This window comes from Coffea arabica, chromosome 7c (genome assembly GCF_036785885.1).
Source record: "Coffea arabica cultivar ET-39 chromosome 7c, Coffea Arabica ET-39 HiFi, whole genome shotgun sequence".
NCBI classification, from domain to species: Eukaryota; Viridiplantae; Streptophyta; class Magnoliopsida; order Gentianales; family Rubiaceae; genus Coffea; species Coffea arabica.
The window spans coordinates 25,896,944-25,914,125 of NC_092322.1; positions in this window are offsets into that span (position 1 = coordinate 25,896,944).

A 17,182-nucleotide genomic window follows, 5' to 3' on the forward strand; every position below is an offset into this window, starting at 1 on the left:
GTGGCGTTTGAGGCTTAGAGATTCCATTTGGGCAGAGTTCATGCATGCCAAATACATCAAAGGAAGTCATCCATCGGAGGCGTCGGCAGTGCGGTCTACGGCTATTTGGTGGCGTCTTGAGGCGGTGCGTCAAGTGGTTGAGCCGAACATTAGGTGGTGTTTAGGGGTAGGCCTTGTGGATTTTTGGAAGGACCGATGGGTTCTTCATGAGCCATTAGAGAGTGTGGTGGATGGCTCTGAGAGGCCTCACTTTCTTGTCTCAGAGTTTATTACTAGGGATGGATGGGATGAATTGCATCTTGCCCGGTGGGTTCCGAGTTTTGTCATTCATGCGATCACTGACATGCCCTTCGACTTATCTCAGAAAGATAGGATGGTTTGGTTGCCTTCGCCGACGGGTTGTTTCTCAGTTAAGTCGGCATGGGAGGTGCTCCGGCAAAGGAGGCATATATCCTTGGTTGACTCATTACTATGGCCTTCGGTGTTGCCAACAAAAATGTCATTTTTTACTTGGAGATTGGTGCTCAATTTCCTCCCTTTGGACGTGACGTTGCGGTCGCGGGGTTTGTCTTTTCCCTCTAAATGCGGGTGTTGTTACCTGGAGGAGGAGGCTCTTTTGCATGTGTTTTTAACTGGACCGGTTGCTTCGGAAGTGTGGCGGCGACTGTCTGGCCGTTTTGGATTTCAGTTGCATAATTGCTCGAGCATGGCGTCAGTTTTTGTCTCTTGGTACTTGACGTCGTCTTCCTCTTCGAAAAACCATATTCGGACATTTATGCCAGTCGTAGTGTGCTGGTTTCTTTGGTCTGCAAGGAACCCAGAACTTTTTCAGGGCGTGCAATGGGGGGTGGAAAAGGTAATCCGCGAGGTGGATTGTTTTTTGGAACAGCTTCGGAGGGCAAATAAGCTTCATCGGTCGCATTTCACGGGAGATGTTGATTGTGATTTGCTGCGTTTGATCACAGCCCCTCCGCGGAGGAGGACCCCTTGTGCGGTTGCATGGGAGAAACCACCTTTTGGTTTACTTAAATTCAACTCGGACGCCAGCGTGAATCATGGTAGGGCCACGGGTGGGGGACTGTTGCGGGATTATCAGGGGAAACTCATTTTTGCTTATTACAAAGAATTCGGTGAACAGGATGTGTTGGAGGCTGAAAGTATGGCATTACTGTTTGGTATGCAGTTGTGTTTACAAAGGGGGTTTCGCCCATCGTTGGTAGAGATGGATTCCAAGGCCTTGGTGCAGTTGGTTGTCTCTGGGGTAATTGCTAAGTGGCCGTTATGTAATATTTTGAGGAAAGTTAGAGGTCTTCTGGAGGGCTTTTCGGCCTCCATCTCACATATTTTTCGTGAGGCGAACTCACATGCAGATAGGTTAGCAGATATTGGGGCAGTAGGCGTACGGGTATACGATCATTTTCATCAATTGCCGGCAATCGTTTAGGCTTCTATTGTGCTAGACTCACGTGGGGTGCCAGGTGTTCGATGGCTAAGTGAGGAGGGATAGTGAGGAGGGATAGGTTGTGCTTTGAGCATAGGCTCCAATTTTTGGAGAGGTGGCTTCCTCTCACTTTTTTATTCTTTTGTTTGCAATGAAATTTGGCGCTGGCATCCCTTCCCCGTGTACGGGGTTTGCCAAAGAAAAAAAAGAAAAAAAAATTACACTATACTAAGCCCTCAATCCATGACCAAACCATGAGTATCATACAAAACAGAAAAATAACAATAATAAATCAAAATCCATCATAACTTCACTTCCAACCATAAACAAACCACAATCACACCATATGTCATCATATTAAGCCACTAAAGCCACCAATTGAACATTAGCAAAGCTAAAGGGAAAAGTTCTTAACAACTCACCTTGTAACCTCAAGAGATGAAGCAACTAAGCACCACTTTCTTCCAAACCACTTCCAACAACAATCTCACAAGCACTAAACTAAGGGTTTTTATGGAGAAATTGGAAGTTTAAACGGTTTTTTTTTTCACAAACACCTCTTTTTATTCAATCCAAAAAACAGTTACAAGCGATTTCGAGCCTCCTATCCCTTACTCAAATACTAATCTAAAAGCCGGGACTTGGAAGTTTAAACGGTTGATTTGCTAGATTTGAGCAAGAAATGAAGGAAACCAGTTGAGAGCTTTCTTTCTTTTCTTCTAGTAAGAGAGTCGGCCAAGACGCTTCAAAATAAGAATAATTTTGGGTCAATTTTTGGTTAAATTGGTAAAGTAAGAAATTGGTCAAAGTCCAAAGGTTAACCACTAAGTGACACTTGTCACTTTCATTAATGCATGGCTATCCTTTTGTCCCTCTCACACCAAGTCATCTAGTAACCTCTAGTTATCTCTTAACACCTGCTAAATCAATTCCGGTATACAAAACGTAACCTAATTGGCCCAATTTTACCGAACTTTCCACACTAGCGGGTCGCACATTCGATATACACTCTTAAAACCTCATGAACTAATTTATACTAGAAAAATTATTTTAAAAACCCTATTTGCTCATACCAATTATCCGGAAAATTTTTCTAATAAAGAAAAGGTATAAAAGGCGTACAATTAAATAAAATAAAGCCTAGAAAATCGGAAAATTTACGGGTTCTCACACCTAACCAGCCGCCCCTCTCTTCCCTTCAAGCTAGAGTAAGAACCCAAGGAGTTTGATGGTAGAATGATGAATTTCAAGCAAGATTGAAGAGCAAAAGTTGAAGTTTTCTCCTCCCCTTTTGTGTTGCTATGGCTGGCCGAAAATGAGAGATGGTGAGGGAGTGTTGGTGGTTTGAATGGTGAAACTTGGAGAGAAAGAATGAAGAAAAGTAGCCATTAATTTTGGTGAAAAAGTCAAATTTTCAATAGTAACTCGATAGGGTTTCGTACCACCAATTTCTCTCGGGTTTGATACACTCATGCACTAATCCTCCAAGGTACTTCCTTTAACACTGTAATTACTCACTCTTACTAGTCTAATATTAATTCCTCAAATCTCCAAATAAATTGCACGGTGTGACTTTCGAGAAACTATCGACGTGTGCGCAGTAAAAGTTTAATTTAAACTCACTCACATCTTATCCCTCAATTAACTTTTCTTAGTCTACTATTAATCATCCTTAGTTCTCCAAGACTAATGTACTCTCGGATCGAATTTACTTCGAAAAACGTGTATTCGCTATTTCTCGCTAAACGAGCCGTAGAAAAATTAAATTTGCTAACGAAACGTTTTAAAATTATAAAAGGGACATTTTTTCATACTAATGGACTTAAAATGGATGAAATAAATTAATTGGGTAAACGGGTGAATAAATACTTAAATAAGCCAGTAAAATAAAATAAAAATAAGAAGAAATTCGGGTCCTCATAGCAATATAAGTACAACTTACCCTTATGAGCAAAAACAACAAAAGCCCTGTGATTTCATGTTTCAATTTGAACAAATCGATGAGATTTGAAAGGCTAGGTTTTGAGCACAAAATTTGAAAACGCACAAATTTCTCTAGGTTTGTAGCCTTCAATACGATGTTGTGACACCTGCACAAGTTGGAAGGAATGCATAAATCATTGTCAATACAAAAAAGTAGAGAAAAGGTGGTGCAGGGAATGTTTCGTTGAGAGGAAAAGAAAGAAAACAAGGGTAAAGAAGAAAGAAAAGGAAAAGAAGCAAGAATGAAGAAGCCATGTAAAATTTCTTCTTTAAACGACGATGTCCGCCGTGGGACATCACAACTGTCTTCATGCGGGACATCACCAGATGGTTAAGCTGGTGCTATTTCCTCCTTTTTTTCTTGAATCTGTCAATGTCTAGCATCTAAAGATCGACACTGGTTATTACTTCTCCATTTTTTTTAAAAAAAACTGGAAATGAATCAAATATAAACCTGCAAAACAAACAAAAATAAAATCAGGAAATCATAGAAATAGCATAACACAAGATGACAAGAAAGTTAAAAACTTAAAAAGGAATTCAGGTTGCCTCTTGCAAGCGCCCAGCTTAATGTCTTTAGCGAGATGGAGCTAAGCCAATTATTCTAAAAAGTGCACTAGCTCCACCATCCCAACTTGGTCACCCTCAAAATATAACTTCAAATGTTGACCATTAACCACAATTGCCACATGTCTATCTCTTTGAATCTTTATACTACACATGGACCAACTTAGGTAACAATGAAAGGACCTAACCATCGGGACTTTAACTTGCTAGGAAATAATTTAAGATGAGAATCAAACAACAAGGCATTTTGTCCAGCTTGAAACTCCTTCCTAATGACATGCTTATAATGCCATGCCTTTGCTCTTTCCTTGTAGCCTTTGCTCTTTCCTTGTAGATACGAGCATTCTCATAAGTGTGAGAACCCGTAACTTTTCCATTTGTTAGGTTTTATAATCTTTTTAGGTTTTCTTATTTTCAATGGCTTGTTTTCTACACTTTCTGTATCCGGAAAATTTTCTAGATTATTTTTTTCGAGTAAATATAGTTTTTAGATGATTTTTCTAGTATCGAATAGATTTTGAGAAATTAAGAACGTATATCGGACGTGGGACCCGCTAGTGCGAAAAGTTCAGAAAAATTCGGCCAATAAGGTTAAGTTTCGAATACTGTGTGAAATTTATCGGGTATTAAGAGATAAGTAGAGGATGTGAAGTGATTGATGTGAGAGGAAAAGAAAAGATAAGATTGCATTTATGAGAGTGACAAGTGTCACTATATCATTGGTTTTGACTTAAGAACACTATTCACTTTTTTGACTTTTGACCAAACTTGATTAAATATCTTTAAAATTCACAAAAAATTACCATTTCTTACCTCTATAGTGGCCGGCCATCTTGAGCAAGGAAGGAAGAAGAAACTCTTCAACTTTTAGCTTCCATTTGGTTCAATCTTCCAAAACCAAGTGTTTGATCTTGATTCTACTCCATAAAATCCTACCACTTGGTGCTAGTGAGTGCTTTAGTGAAGTTTTCTTGGAGAGCTAAGGTGGTCTACAACTTCCTCTCTCTTGTTTACTTGGTAAGTGATGCTAAACTTCCTCCTACACCTAATGATGCTTAAGTTATGCTTAGTAGTGGCTAAAGTGATGTTAGTTGTGATTTATTTCTTGATTTGAAGTGATTTAGTGAAGTTTTTATTTTTTTGAGGAATTTTCTGGTTTAATATGAATGTGATGTTGTGGTCATCTATGATGGTTGATAATGAGGGGTAATGACTTATGTGGGTGTGAATTGGTGATAATAGCAACTAATTTTGGGTTTGGAGTGAATCGTGAAAAGTTAGGGTTTGATAACCCCTAATTCTGTCCGGTTTTGGATCATAGGGTTAGAGGCCGAATTGGACTTTGCTCAAAACATGAAAGTTGTAGGTATTGATGTGTTTGAGGTGTCTACAAAAGTTTAGGTCATTTGGATTAGTGTAGAGTGAGATATGGCGTTTTTACTGTTGCTGTTCTGGGTTGATCAGAATGCGAAAACTGCACTTGTAATTGGCCATTTTGACTGGAATTGCTTTGGTTTTAGATGTTGGTGTCTTCTGATGAAATGTAACTGAATGTCTTAGCTACCATATGCCTTTGGAATCAATGCATTTGGACCTGTATAGACCGAGTTGTACTGATTACAGTTTTGTGTGATTTGTAAACCTGCAATTACGGTTCAGGTTGTGGTATTCTGCATTTTCGACCTAGTTGTGCTAGGATTTGGACTGAGTGGCCTTCTACATTGTTGTAGCCCTGGTTCTTAGTTTCGAAATGGTGGGTCTTACACCCCCATCCGATAACCGTAGTGAAAGTGGTGTCATTACCGCATTATGAGGTCAAATACGTTTTTTTGTTAAGGTCTAAGTTAAAGCCATTTCTTAATTTCTGGTTACCTATGATGCTTATTTATGCATATGAAACCCTATTAGGGTTATAATTGGTATGGCTATATGACTCGTTATCGAGTCTCTTTTAGGGCTTGCTTTCATTTCGGTTGTTTCCTAACTAACTTTTGTACTTGTACCACTTTGAGCCTAGCGAACGGCTTTTGGGAAATGAGATGAATTTTGTGTGAGATGTTGGGACTGATTTGAGGATATAATGAAGCCTTAATGGCTGGAAAAGTAAGAAATTTAGGGGAAGTGCTGCCCGATTTTCTAGGCCATTTGGTTCCTTTAAGTTGGATTTGCCTTTTGGTAGAATGAAAGGCTTTTGGGTTGTTTGCGCCTAGGTCTTCATGCTACCTTTTCGTTTCCAAGGGAATCATGTTTTTGCATTCTTGCATTAGTATTTATTTGGCAAGGCGTACGACGTGTAGTCGAGCCTCACATGTGCATTCTGTTTACTCGATTCTGGAAGTAAAACCTTCAATTGGTTTATTTTGATTATTTTAGGGTTTCTTGGCGATTAAGGCCAATCTGAAGTGAAAACTTTTGAAGTTGAGCCGGTGAGTGTACCACTCCCCTCCATTGCTGTTTAACTTGATTTCTGCTCTGCAATCTGTTTAATTTGTTGGAGACGAGGGTGTACTTTATCACACTCGTTCTCTTGTCTGTCCATATGCCAATTTTGAGTGCCTATCTGAATCTGCCGTCTGAATCTGCTATCTGAATCTGCTATTCTGTATCTGTATCTGAATCTGTTATCTGTGTCTGTATCTGTTCAGATTTCTATGACCTATGAGCTCAATCCTGTGGCTAAGTTATTCGAGTCGGGCCGGCAAGGGCCTGGACGATTAGATAACGAACCACGGTAGTCTGTTCGGGGATTTTTGGGTATTGAGACCCTTGATTCCGGTATACTCGAGTATTACCATTTTTGTTCGGTTACGGTGAGCGGGCCCGTAAAGGGGTGTTTGGTGGACGGAATTCGGTGATAAGAGGGGTCTACGGACGCGTTGGTTCTATATACGTTGACGGAGAGTCAACTGGTTTGGATCAAGTACTGCGCTGGAAATTTGGCTCCTGAGAGCCACCCGTATCCTTCTGATTTGAATCATTGGTTCCTTTGCTTTACATCTGGCATGTGTATCTGATTTGTAAAATGTGAAATGCCATGATTTTTCTGCTATATGTTTGGTACCTCATTGAGCGCAAGCTCACCCCTTTCTGTCCCTTTTGTTTTTCCTTACAGGAAAATAAACACTTTTGGTCTGGATTTGACAAATGGCTGCCAAATTGAGCTAGTGGAACATATTTTTTGTATAGCTCATGTATTAAAACCCTAAGTGTACTTTTGGGGCGTTTTCTCTTTTGATTTGGCAAACCGTGTATATGTATCAACTTTTGAAGACTTTTGTATGTCATTTTGGATTGTTATCGCTAAAGTTCAGATGTGAATGTTTGCGTGCTCTTTCGATTGGGTTCTGACGGGTCGGTTACTATTCATGACCGACTCCGGATTTCATTTTATTTTATTTTGGGTTGTTTTACTATTTTGATTTGTTTACGCGCGTTTGTAAGTTCTGGAATGAAGCAGATAGCTCTAATCTGATCCGTAGTCCTGGCGAGAGCTGGGCAGGCAGTCCGCTAACCCCTTTGGTTCGCCTTAGGGGAAAGTGGGGCTGTTACAATAAGACTCAGGTCAAATTTCATCTAGCTCATTCAGGTGGAGCAATCTCCTTTCACTAGCATTTTAAGGTCAAAGTTCAATGTTTTGACCACCCAATAAGCTCGATGCTCCAACTTCACTGACAAATGACATGACTTCCCATAGAGTAATTGATATGCAAACATAACCAATACCATTTTATAAGTAGTCTAGTGTATGCATCATCGAGCTTAAGTGCCTAATCTCTCCTAGACGGATTCACCATTTTTTTCAAATTTACTTTATCTCCTAATTGGACACCTTTGCATGATCATTAGTCTAGGAATGATATGTAACACTAGCATGGAATTTCACTCCATACTTAGCCAACAGTACTTGAAATTGACCATTGTCAAACTGAACACCATGGTCACTTGAAATCACATGAGGTACTCCAAAGTGTGTAAGAATATTTATCTTGACAAATTTCACCACACTTTGGTTTTTGTTGTCAGAGAAGGCCACCATCTCTACGCTGCAACCAAAATGTATGAATTACCAAATGAAGGTGGAAGTAGTCCCGTGAAGTCCAAACTCTAGAATCGAAAGGTTCAACTTCCAAAATCCCCGTCTATGGCATCTCTTGATGATGACCCATGTTACCCATATGTTGGCATTTATTACACATCAATACAAAGGTCCTGGCATCCTTGAACAGTGTCATCCAAAAGAATCCCAATTGTAGCAACTTAGTTGTAGTTCTTTCTAACCCATGATGACCACCACAAGGAAACGCATGGCAATCTCGAGAATCAAACTCATCTCCTCCTCCGGCACACATCTCCTTATGACTCTAGTAGCACACCTTTGGAATAATAGAGAATCCTCTCAAAAGTAATGTTTTACCTCAGCAAGGAATGTCTTCTATTGCTGAAAAGTCAAATTAGAAGGCATAATATTAGTAACAAGAAAATTGTCATAATCAACATACCAAAATTGTGATGCCCCCACATCTCCCTAAGGCGAACCAAAAGGTATCCATGGGACGCCTGCCCAGATCTCACCAGGACTCAGTACAATTCCAGTTCAAACTTAAAGTACAAAACTAACAATGAAATCAGAATAAAGGTACGAAGTCATTCCCATACATAAATGTTCAATCTTACATCACAAGTTCAAGATACATCCCCTTTCCAAAATATACAACTTCCCAAAAGGATGTGTAAACAAAATACATTCCAAAATTTAAGTCCAAAGAGCCATCAAGTAGGAATATCCATAATTCCTTCCATTTCGGTTTCTGTTAAGGAAAACAAATCTAACGGGGTGAGAGGATGCTCGTGAGGTCAAGAAAACATACAAAACACATAGTTCAAATAACAATAACACTTGAACAAGAATGAAAACTGTAACATTCGAGTAATTCACTTTCAACAATAACATACACCTGATAAGGATACAGGAGCTCTCAAAAGCTATATTCCACTTGCACGATCCAAAACCTCCTCGAGTTGACACTCGGTCAATCGGGTAGGCTATACGTCCGTAGAACTTTACTTATTCTTCCCCGTTCACCGTTACTCCCCCTGTTCCAAGCATGCACTTCTTTTATATAAGACGATACTACACGAGTATGCCAAGTGAGATCTCTCCAGAAGATCAAGCTTTTACATTTTTCCCATGGCTCACCAAGGTTCCCGACCAACCCAATGCCGGCTCGAGTCCAAGGTCGCCCAATGAGATTTGGGCGTTCCCCACTATACTATCAAGACTCGAGGAGATTCACTCCAACCGACAATTGCAACCATAGCATAATTAACCATTGAAACACTTCACTTAAATATTCACTTCAAGTAATTCACTTCATGTAATTCAAGTACACTTCACTTAAATGAGAACGAGTGCGATAAAGTATACACTCAACTCGGCATTTTCAAAATACTCAATCACTAATAACAATTAAGCACGTAACAATTTTTTTTCTTCACACACTTGACACTCACCAATCAAAAACAAGGGAGTAGTGCTTAATCAAGCATTTAAGCGTCCGCTGTGAGGTCCTCTTGAAGGTCTCCTTGAGTGCTTGAGCAAATAAAAATTTACTATCACACACTATCACGTATAAACCCCTAGCTATTAAGGAAGATTGTACCCTTGTACAATACTAAGAAAATGTCGTGAAAGAGAGCCTTAATTACTTGTAAATCAAGGCTCAAAGGTAGGGTTTAATAATATAAGGAAAAATTGATTTTTCCTCTTTGAAATCGAGTGTAAAACAGTCAATCAATATCGAAGGGTAGTGAAGAGTTTCTAAAACCCATTTCTGAAACAAGTTCGAAAAATTCAGTTTTAAGTGTCAACTTTGAAAAATCATATCTTGCACTCAGTAGGTCCAAAATTGGAAAAATTGGTACCGTTGGAAACTATTTTCAAAGTACTAAAAGTTCTTAGAAGACACTTTTCTAAGATTCTAAGCAGAAGACGTTAAAATTTTAGCTTAAAGTGGCTGACTTATACTTACAAGACAGTTTCAGTCTTAGTTTTCGGTAAATTTGGAAATTCGGTAAAATTCACAGAACGTGAACTAGCCTCCGAAATTTATAACACAATAAGAAGTCCAATCAAGGTTTTAAAAACAACAAATAGAACAAGAATCAGATTTTTGATCGTAAAGATATAGTAACTCAAAGTTGGTCAAAATAAGGATTGTTCAGTCCATTTTTCAGATTTGAAGAACAACTTTGGCACATCATTTGTATATTGAAATGGTCTTAGAATGACATCAAAATTGGTAAAATTCAACTTACATATGAGTACTACTTCTCTATCAAATTTCATTTGAAAATTCACATGGAAAGGTAGTTAACAAAACTACCAAAGTTTAAGGAATTTCCAAGACAAATCTGTCTTCTTGCTTTCTTTTCCCTTTTCAAACATTTTGCACCACGAAATCAGTCCCATTTTGGTTCATTTCTGAAATCATGGTCCAAGAAACATTTCATAAGGAGTTCATAGTTGGTTGACATCAAAATTTTCAAAGCAAAGCATCTCACAAACAACCAAATCAGTTAGCCAGCAAAAAGTAGGGTTTTCCAGCTCTGCTACAGTTTACAAATTCACCATATCTCACTCAATATAACTTGGAATTGAGAATGGTTGGTGGCGTTGAAAATTAGATTCAAAAGGCTACATTTCATTTGAACAAATCATTTTTAAAATTCAGTTTACAAAGGAGAGAAAATAGAGTCACAAATTGCAGCTTCTACCTTTCTCTCGGATAGGCTAATAGAACAGGGCAGCCGACTTTGATCAATCACTACAGATGACTCAGTTCGAATTAGAAGGTGGATGATATACCGTTAGAAAATTGCAGATATCTAGTTTTGAATGCCACTAATGGCACTCAATTCCAATATCCGGACAGTGAGATATGTTTGTTCAAAGAACACTTCCAGAGGACCACTGATACACAAATTTTCCAGATTTGTTCTTGCCAAAATTCAATTTTTATCCAACCAATTCAAATAATTTTTGGTAGAAACTTTCTACACACCATACACAACATATACACTTCAGTTTCAAAGTCATTTGACAATAAAAGATTTGAACTAAATTGTGGCGACCCCACTTCCCCCTAAGGCGAACCAGAGGGTTGGCAGGCCGTCTGCCTAGCTCTCGCCAGGACTCACGCAAGCAAGCTAGCCAAATCCTCCCGAAATATAACCTAACCTATTACAACATCGATTCTCCCAAAATAGACCTTTTACTAAAACCACATTAACTTCAGAGATAACAGCATTATAAGATAGCTAACATCGATTCTTAAAATACATTATGGATTACAATCCATGAAACAAATATATAGTCCAAATAACAAATTCAGGATTTACACTTTTCCAGCTTCAAGTGGCAACCCAAAACAAAACTACATTGTTTAATTCGAATTACATTCATAACAAGTAAAGGAGATTTCAAGTCTTTCTCAAATACCAGGACCTATCAAGGAAAACAAATAACGTGGGGTGAGCTAAAGCTCAGTGGTGCCCCAAAACATGCAATCACGTAAATCAAACAGCGAGTAATAATTTCAACAAGATTAAACAATTAGGAAAGCATATAACAGCACAAGGTAGGATACAGGGCTCTCAGGAGCCATTCTCCACGCTTGATCAAAATTTACCGTAGTTGACCCTCTGTCAACTCTCACTACCTAAGGTCCATGTAGATCCTTTTTTTTTTTTATTAACTCCGGCCACAAATCATACCCCTTTACCGGGCCCGAACGCCAAACACGCGAGTGGTAATACTCAAGCATACCTTTTTATAAACTAGTCAAGAGATTCACCCAACGACGTCACGTCCAACACGTGGTTACTAGGTCAGGATAAGAGACCCTCCCACCATTAAGGTGTGGTACATTCCCCTGCCTAGTGATTTAGTACTTGAGATAGGATAAGAGGCCCCCCCACCCTCAGGTGTGGTACATTCCCCTACTCAGTACTTAGCACATGAGATAGGATAAGAGGCCCTCCCACCCTTAGGTGTGGTACATTCCCCTACTCAGTGCTTAGCAAGTGCAAGCAGGATGTTCACGAAAACATTTCACATAAGTCACCACTCGAAAGGCTAGTGTGATAAAGTACACACTGCTCACTTCGAAGGATCAGAAACTATTTTCCAGTTTTCACATATCAAGTCAAGAAAGCGCTTTAATCAAGTAAGCATAGAACAAGCAGGAACACTCACCAAGAGTGAAGTCACAAGTCAAGTTGGGAATCAAAATCCGCGTCCTCGCTAAATCCTAGAAAACCAAGTTTTAAAAACTATAAGTTTTCTATTCAAGTTCTAGGTTTACAAATATAAAAGATTCTCTAGTATATAAATAGTTTATTTTCTCGAAATAATTCGACAATTCACTTAAGATTAAAACTAGTAAAAGTAGCAAAATATTCCTTATAGTTTCCTTATATTACTTTTCTTTCTAACGATGTAACTAGAGCTACTTTACTTGAATAAGTTTGCTTGCCGAACAAGTTTTCCTCTGGAATAGCTAGCCAGGACAATTTTTAAAGAAAGAAAAGGAAATAGAATAAAACCTAGGGTTTTAAAAACTAGTGGAATCATTTTCTAAAAAAGGTAAAGCTAATTTAAGCCAGGAAAAAAATAACTAGTTGACAATGTATTTCAAAATCCCGAATTTCTAACGTTATCGTATAATACTAAATTTTATCGTTTCATACTGGTGTAAAATATATTTAAATAGCTTGATTAAAAATTGCTCAAGTTCACAGGGCCAAAATGACTTCACGATTCCGATTCACAAGCACATTATATCTCAGATTTGCTAATATAGTAAAATCACATTCAACCAGCAGCTTCGTCAATCATTAGCCCTGGTTTTCAACAGATTCATATCTGATTAAAATCAAACAAATGACCAAGGCTTCGTCAATCATTAACTCTTGGTATCCAACAGGCTCATATCAAATCACAATTAAACAAATAAATTCAAGGCCTCCAGGCAATTCCATCGACTAAACCGTAAGGGTTTTATCCACCAAGTGAAACAAATAACATGTAATTCCAGCAGTTAATTCCATTAAAAATTTAACGCTTGTGCAAATCACTTAAATAGCCAAGAACTCAACCCAAAAACATGAAGAATGTCATGGTGGCTTAACTCTCAAGCAATTCTAAAAATTCAGATTTCTTTCTTCTTCTCTTTTTTTTTTCTTTCCACGGCTCAACAGCCACATGCATGGTTATCTTACGATATTATAAAGTGCAATCAACAAGTATAGGATATTTTACAGCAAATCAAACTTTAATGTAACAATCTGGAACCCAAAATTTGCAAAAGAAATCTAGAAAAATTCTTTCTTCTTCCCTCGGCTAAGCTGAGAAATTCCAGCACTTTGCTTCAACATTTTTGGTCAATTCAACCAACAAATCAAGTGTTTCACAACTATATATCTTATAAGACTTTAAAACAACATATTTCATGCATTTTCAAGCATTATTTCTAGAGAAAAATTCCCAAAAACAACTGCAAATTCCAGTTTCACTCCCTCGGCAAATCACATAAATTTTCCAGCACTTAGTTGGTCTTAAATCCGAATTTACCTCGGTTGAATCATTGTTTTAAGTACCCAAAACTAACATGCAAGGCTACTTAATGAAATTACTATCATTTCTAGTTCAGATCATGTTCGGACAGCAACTATAAACATCCACAATTCCAGAAATTCATTCAGCTATTCTCGGATGATCTTGCATGCAGCAGATTTCTTGTTTCATTTTTATTTTCTGATTTAAACCAACCAATTAACTACATGCAGTGCTTAATTATCTTGTTATTAACTAGCTAATCACAATTATAAGCTCAGAACATCAAGATTAAACCAAGTAAAACTGCTTTATTCCTAATCAGTTCTCGGCAACCCATTCTTGCACACATCAGAATTTCTGTTCCTAAATCTCTCATCCAAACACACAAATCCCACATGCAAGCTCTTAAACACTATCATCTACCTCTAATTAACATAGTCTAGCTCAGATATTACCTCAGCTAGACTCCCAGCTCCCTCGACAGTACGCTGAATTTTCTTTCTTTCCTCTCGGCTCACGCGCAAGGCCTGAAGTGCTGGTTCTGATTGCAGTAGTTGCGGCTGTTGTGTGAGAACCCTGAAAATAGACATATAAATATCAGTGCATATTTTATTTGCATTTTAATTCTTTAATAAATTTTATCACTAAGTCTAATCGTTTTCAGATAATTGCGTAGAAATAAACGTTATGTGCAAAATAAAAGAATTGTGCTAGACTACTAAATTTCTTGGTTTTGTTACATTAACTTCATATTTCGATGGTAAACTATTTCATTGATCTAATCATTAATTTCTTAGAATTCTAGTATTGTAATTAATTGTTTTGAAATAAAAGCGTAGAGATAATTTTTAAGTAATAAATAATATAATTGTGCCAATATTGAATTATCCGGTTTTGCTATATTAAATTAATATTTCTTGAGTTAGATTAATTTATCGCCTTAAAATAAAAATACTAAAATACTTAGTTTTCTTAATGTTGATAATTGAAAACCCCGTGAGATTAGTGCATCATTAGGCTTTCAAATCACACTTGGGGATAGTGGTTGGAATTAAGTTAGAATTGAGAGATAGTTGAGGTTAGAGAGGCTAAGTGAATAGACCAAAATGCCTTCGCAATCCACCAAAACTCCACTACACCACAATATTCACCATGCCTGGCCAAACACTTCCTCAAACAACCTTTCCATCACCGCCCCAATTAACCAATCAAAACCTCACCAATTCCATACGCAAACATCCTCCACTGCAGTACACAAGCTCGGATAACACTCCAGTTCTTCTACTAAGCCGACACCATACAATTTCCTCTCCATTTCCTATCTAAAGCCATCATCTCATTCTGCCGAACCAAACAACCCCTCGGACAGCTGCTTCAGCACCGCACCACTCAACCAATCGCAGCTCACTACCAACTCCACACTCAACCGAAAACCATCTTTCCCAAACCGCGACTCCACTTCATTCCTTCCCTTCACCTTTGCACTTCACACCACCGCACTTCACTCTCTCCAATTCGCACTAGCAACCGAGAGCAAGAGAGGGAGAGCCGCTCCTCGTGAGTATCGACCATGGGAGGAAGCTGAGAGTCGCACTTCCATTTCTGGTTCTGCCCGCAAGCATCGAAGAGGGAGGAGAGGAGGAGAACCCGTGAGCAACTTTTCCACTGAATTCTCCAAGACCAGCCGGCTGTCATCCAGCCTTCAACCTCCACCAGCTACAACCTTAACCGAGCCGCACTTCGCCATTTCATCCGCAGCCCAGCCAAACCACAACCACTGCTGCGTGCGTGAAGCCGTGAGGAAGGAAGAAAAATTCCAGATTTCTGTTCGTAGGCATAGCGTGTGACTGAGGTAAAAATTCTGGGATAATTAAGTTAATTCATAGCAGAGGAAGTCCTATTAGAGGTTGCATGTGATGTTGAGCAGGTGGTTGATGGATTTAAGGCTCTAGAAAATTTCTGTTTCGGTTATATGGAATTGCCGAGAAACTAGCATGATAATGCAGCCTTAATGTTGTTTTTCTAAAATAATCTGAGCATGAATTGGTGTGTTCCTAACTGAAACTTGAATGAAAATGGATGATCCGAGGTAGTTTAAGCTAGCTGTGATCTTGCATGTGTTCATTTGTGCCATCGGATGTTGAAATCAAAGCTGTGGAAAAATTCTGTTTCGGCTAGATGGTTCTGCCGAGGAGCTGAGCTGATAGTGCAGCTTTATTTCTGTTTTTCTGGGACAATCTGAGCACCCAAGTGTACTTAGCTGAATGAAAACTGGATGATTAAGACCATGCATGTTGATTGTGCTTTCAGATGATAATGGTAAAGCTTAAGAAAATTCTGTTTTAAGAGCAAAATGTCTTAGCCGAGAAGATGATTGGAAGTGCAGCTTTAATGTGTTTTTCTGAAGTGATCTGAGCCTGAAATGGTGATTAATTAACTGGAACTTGGATGATTATTGTGATTAGGGCCTTGCATGATCATTTTATATAGTTGGATGATGAAATCAAATTGTTAGAAATTCTGTTTTGGAAGTAATGGTCCTGCCGTGAGTTTGTTTGGAAGTAATGCATCTTGATTTGGTTTAATTTTGTTGTTTTGAGCCTATAATCATATTTAGCTAGCTAATGACAAGAAATTTTAGCTTTGCATGTAGTTAATTAGTTGAGCTAGAACTGAAAATAAAAATAAGATGCAACCGGATTTTTGTGCAGCTCAAACCGAGGCTAGCTGGAGATTTTTCTTGGAAATTTGATGATTTGGGTTATGGTTCAAACCTAATTTTTGAAATGGAAATGTTAACCAGTAAATTGAGTATCTATATGCCGAATCTGAGTATTTAAATCCCTGAATAAGCCAAGGAAGAATTTTATACAAGATAAATGGTTGCTGGAAAATTTAGCTAACCAAACGGTTGAGCAGAAAATATTGAATTGTTTCCGGATTTCACTAGTTGATGTTTGAATATTTTCCTTGGCATAAAATGGTTTCGAAACACTGGAAATTTTGGGTGATAGCCGAAGGGGTATGAACCAGAATTTCAATATCGTTGGAAAATTTTAATTTGATTCTGGAAATTTATTTTATTTCCTTGGAGTATGGTGGCTCAGAATTTCATAAGAGATGCAAATTTTAAGATATACAATTTGTTTAGCAATGAACCAAATGGTACATATAAAGTTGGAGTTAAGAACATACAATTGCTGGAAATTTCTTTGTAAACTGCCGTGAATCTGAACCGGGAAATTTTGAAGATTATAACAGTTGTTTAAATTCAACTCTTGAACTGGAAATGTTCATTGTTTAGCTAAGAAAGTGTATGATGAAGCTGAGAGCTTAATAGCATGTCTTAGCCACGAAAATTGTGAATTTATAAACAACGAAGTGCTGGAAATTTTAATGACCGAAAGGTTGAACTGAATTTTTTAAGTGGTTCCTGGAATTTTTCCTTGGGGTATTATGAGCTCGAGACGCATGACAAAATGTACACGTTAATCTGTGAAAGCTGTTTAGCAATGAAACGTTTTGATATCTAGAAAGATTCAACCAAAAATGTGGGTGTACCAATGCTGGAAATT